The 5,299-nt window shown below is 35.5% G+C and overlaps 1 pseudogene; it reads right to left on the bottom strand.

Moving 5' to 3' along the window:
- Positions 1 to 4,368: 4,368 nt before the first annotated feature.
- Positions 4,369 to 5,258, bottom strand: LOC118575425 (annotated as a pseudogene).
- Between the last annotated feature and the right edge of the window lie 41 nt (positions 5,259 to 5,299).

Genomic DNA, 5,299 nt, shown 5'->3' with positions numbered 1-5,299 from the left:
AAGAAAAAATATGTTATTAAAACATCTTTAAATGCCATATTCTATAGTTCTCTGAAGGGTTTATAGATGACTTGTCTATCTAAAATATATCTCTACTTGACCTTAGAAACATAGCTAATATGACTATAAGTTTGATTGTAATGTCTAACTAGTAATTTTCACTTTTTATATCCTAATAGTTGGTAATAATAACATTCAAGGATTATCAAATTGCATTACATTATTAAATGAAATGTATAAGTACAATATCCTGAACAAGATTAGAAATATACATACAGTATTTTCTGACAAAATCTATCTCAAATTTGTATCAATATACATAATTTGTACACAATGTACATAATTCCAATCCAATGTAAAGTATTTAAAACTAGTAATGGCTTTCTAAAAGCAGATACATTTTCATCTATATCATATCTATATCCTCTTTTTTTCTTTTCAGAGTAGATTCAAAAATCTACCATTTATTCTATCATTTCTATCACTTTTTTTCACAGTAATCAACATCTTCTCTATATCCTCTTTTTTCTTTTTGTTTTTTTTTTCAAACAAGCACCTTAAATCTCCTTTTTTTAGCTCTTTCCTGACCATTAACAATTACAGCTTGTAACCAACCATCCTAAACAATGACAATTATTCCAATCCCAAAACCCATTGAAAGAAAAAAAATCCACCTGCCTCATGTCTTGTGAATGTGGGCATGAATCTTCAGGGGATCCTAAAAGAAATGTTTTTGGGTTAATTGTCAAGTCCTGGGAGAGGTAGCTGGATCACTTGTTGTCTAGTCTCTGCATGCTGCAAAAGTGCAGGGCTTATCTCAAGTCCTTGCTTGAGTAGTCTGTGAGGCTTGATCATCTCAGCTAGCCATCCTGAAAATGTCCTGAGCAGTTTGTAGTCCAAAGCAGATCTTTGGGTGATGTTTTCCAGCTTAGTGGCATTATTATTGTCCAGGTGAAATAATCATTGTGGGGCCCCATCATCTTTCTGGAGACTTCAAATTTGCTGTTACGCCTGGTCATGATTCCCTCCAGAAAACTAATAGAGACTCCAGTACAAAAACATGTATAGGCACCTAAATGAAGCCTTTTTTCTAGAATTAGTACTCTATATGACCATTAATATCATGACAAAAGTTAAAAATGTTATGTATATACATAAGCATCTTTAAAATGTTGATATAAATTCATACCTTAAAAAAGTTTAAAGAATAAAAATAGAACCAAAAAATTGAGGTTAGTAGCAGTAGAATACTCCCTTAATTTTGGTTTTCTTCTGTCCCATATCACATTGCACTTCTGAGACAATAGAGAGATTTTGCATTTTCCTTTTCACAAACATGCTTGGGTTTAAAGAAGGACAGAGCCATTCTCAAACTCTAAAAACAGCTTTAATTTCTAATTGAACTGATATTGCAAAAAGATCATTTGTTTTAAGAGTTTGTAGAAAAAGCAGAAACAAACATTTAGAAAAACTTAAGAAATTTATATGTGATATACCAATAGGCCAATTTACTCGTTTTCTTGGGACATTTTTTTTTTCTGGATGGATCTGTCCCTTTGCTCAGATGTCTCAATTGTCCAGTGTTCTTCAAATTCCTTAGCCTTCATTCTCCTGAAAGACAACAAAACAAAGTAAAACACTTCCCCAAACCTAACTTTGGGAGGTTCCCTTTTTCCAAGTTATGTCTGATTAAATGAAAGGGATTTTTAAGTGGTATAAGTTAGTTTGAATTGGGATGGGTCATGCTTGTTAATGAACTATCACCTCTTCTAATTAAGAGGCCTCTCTTGTTCAAATTGAACCTTTATCAATTTTGATGGTATCCACAGCTTTTCTCCTCCTGTAGCAAACAAAAGCAAAACCTCATCCCCAGTGTAACACATATACTGCTTTCCCAATCTGACGTTTGAACATCCTTAAAATATATAGGCTCATTTAATTTTCTAGTTTTTTTTTCTGTTATCCAATATCTGTCCACAGCTGTTCCTTTCTCATTAGCACTGAGAAAATTTAAAGTTAATAGAGAATTATGCAGTCTATTTCTGGGGCTATTTGTTACCCCTTTTGTTTATTTAGCATATCCTTTCAAGTTTGATTTGATCTTTCCACGATTCCTTAGCCTGTAGAATTATGTGGTATACCTGTAGTATGCTTTATATTTAATAAGCAAAAAATGTTTTGTTTTACCAGAGACATATGCTGGAACATTGGCAGGTTTAATTTGTGCATGTATGCTCATGATGGCCATAACTTCTAGCCAATTCATAATTACCAAATCAAATTTTTCAGAACTCAGAGCAGTGGCCCTCTAAAATACTGAATAAATATCAATGGTGTGGTGTACAAATTTCAGTTTTCAAAATTTCGCATAGTGAAACACATCCATTTGCCAGATTTCATTCCTCTGAATACTCTTTCAGTTAAATTCTGCTGGTAGCCGAGTCTGAGTGTAAAAAAGAACCAGTAGTACATTTCCTTACAATTTCCTTGGCTTATTGCCAGGCTGTGAGAAAAAAACTATTTTTAAATGGTTACTATTGACATGATGTTTTTATGAAATTCTGAGGCCTCCAGCACATTTCCTACCAATAGTTTATCAATCTCATCATTACCATGTGCTAGAGGGCCTGGCAGAGTCATATGGGATCAGATGTGAGTTATGTATAAAGGATGCTTCATATTCTTGATTATATCTTATAACTAAATAAATAACAAAGTTAATTCTGACTCATCAGGGATAAATTCTGCAGTCTCAATATGTAAGCCCATGATTATAGCATACTGAGAGTCAGTAACTATGTTGAGAGGTTCTGAAAACAACTAATACCAACACAATAGCACACAATTCTGATTTTTGAACCAAATTATAAGGACTTTAAACAACTTTGCTTAAATTTTCGGACTCATAACCTGCCTTTCCTTGTTGGTTTGCTTCTGTATAAAATGTATGGGCTCCAGATATGAGTGTTTCCTGAACAATGGGAGGCCGAAGACAATCAGCTCTCTTTATAAGTTGAAATATCTCACTTTGGGGATATTTGCTGTTAATCTCTCCGAAGAAATTACTACAAGCTCTTTGCCAAGGTTCACTTTCTGCTCATAATTTGTGCTTTTCCTCCTTAGTTAAAGGTACTAAAACTTCTGCTCGGTCTACTCCTGCTAATTGACAAAGTCACAATTTTCCTTTTAAAATCAAGTCAGAGATAATTTCCATATATGTTTTTAATTTTTTACTCTGTTTATTTGGTAGAAATATCCATTCTAATATAATATCTTTTCTCTGTGTTAAAATTCCTGTAGGAGAATGCACAGAGGGTAAAACACCCAAAATGCAATCAAGCTTTAGATCCACATGATCCACTTGTCCTTCCTGTACTTTCTTTTCCACCAATGCCAATTCTTTCTCAGCTTTAGCTGATAAGTCTCTTAGACTATGTAAGCCCTTGTCACCCTCTAAGGTTTTGAACAAAAAGCTCAGTTCCTAATTTTTTACCCCAACATCATTTCATAGATGGTAAACATCTCCAAATAATTTTGAAAGTCATTAATAGACCACAACTGATCTCTCTTCATTTGTACCTTTGGGGTCTAATTTTTTGTAGAGCTATTTTATATCCCAAATAATTAATAGAATCTCCTCTTTATATAGCTTTTTTTATGTTGCAAAGTTTATTTGTTCAGTGCACCAAACAGGATGCAAGTTCTGTCAGGACAAATATACAGAAATATGCAGATCAACATCAAACACTAATTTAGATCATGAAAGGAAATCTCTTTAATGTTATAACAACATACTCCCAAGAATCTCTTCTTCAGTTAGTTATACATTTCAATAAAATAAAGGGTAATGAATTAATAGTGGAAGTCAGCTTGTGAAATCATTAAAAATAAAACACCGACACTATTAATTCATGCCAGTTAAACACTGTAACTAAATTTCCAAGCACAGAGGAGATGAAGCAGTCAGTGACTCCTTTTGCTTAACCAGCCAAGAAGAATGGTTCCTACAACACAGCAGGCAGACTGATCTAGAACACAGTGTAATAATTTCAGTCTCAAATTGTGCTAAATGCTCATTATTAGTATGGCACGTTTGTTCCATGATATAGTTTATAATGTCAAAACACATGACAATTTGTTACAGAAACACATAGATAACTGTGGTTTACACACACACACACACACACACACAGATATATATATATATATATATATATATATCTCTGTGTGTGTGTGTATATATATATATATGTATATATATACACACATATATATACATATACAGAGAGAGAGAGAGAGAGAGAGAGAGAGAGAGAGAGAGAGAGCTAGGAATACTTCCACATACAAAGAAAGGTCCTGGGGAAGAAGTTATAGGAATTAATCTGGGGTATGCCTGGTTACATGCGGCTCTCCAAGACGAGGTGCTGGGTCAAACTGAAGAAAAGAATATTTTAAAGTGTCATCTAATTCCATGATAGCAGCACAGCGGTAGCAGTAATCGGGCCCACTAAAAATGGTGACCACATTCCGATCATGACACCAATTATAACCTTCCATTACAAGCTAGTGAGCACGAGACACCAGTGTGAGACCGTTGGCATGGTCACATGTTTCAGAAATATCTTGTCCAAAGGTGTAGCCAGCACCACGTGGTGAAATACCCCATCCGCCACGGTCATCTGGATCTGACCATAAGAGATCACACATTGGGCCCTCATGTGGAACTTCTTGTAAACGATCCAGGTCTCTTATATGATCCAGTGTATCTATGGATGGAGAGAGGACACCATGGAGGCAGAATATCTGCCCATCCACTAAAGCTGTCAGTGGAAGGTAATCAAAGAGGTCTGTGAAGTATTTCCAGACGTTGGCTTTCCATACTTTCATAGACATTGATCATAAAAGCCGTACATTTGGGTCATCTGTCGGCTTTCATGATTTACTCGCAATATTGTAAGGCGCTCTGGATAGCGCACCTTTAATGCTACAAGAAGAGTCACAGTGTCCACAGAATAGTAACCTCTGTCTTCATAGTCGCCATGAATAGATAGTTTGTAGCTGGTGATTTTCCACCGATTCTGAAGAGTTCCTTAAGGTCATGGAATTGGCCATGCACATCTCCACGGACAGCGAACCTCTTGTACATTTGATTCCTTTGTTAAAATTTCGTTAGCCTTCTCGCACAGCATCCACACTTGCTTCTCATTCAGCTGCTCCACCCACTGGTCCAGCTCCTTGGTGAACTCCTGTTCGTCCATGGCAGCATGCTTGCATCACTGCCATGGCAGCATGCTTGCAT

The sequence above is a fragment of the Onychomys torridus genome, unplaced genomic scaffold (assembly GCF_903995425.1).
Source record: "Onychomys torridus unplaced genomic scaffold, mOncTor1.1, whole genome shotgun sequence".
Taxonomy (NCBI): Eukaryota; Metazoa; Chordata; class Mammalia; order Rodentia; family Cricetidae; genus Onychomys; species Onychomys torridus.
The sequence above is the reverse complement of the archived record's forward strand: the minus strand, read 5'-3'. Positions and strand labels throughout refer to the sequence as shown.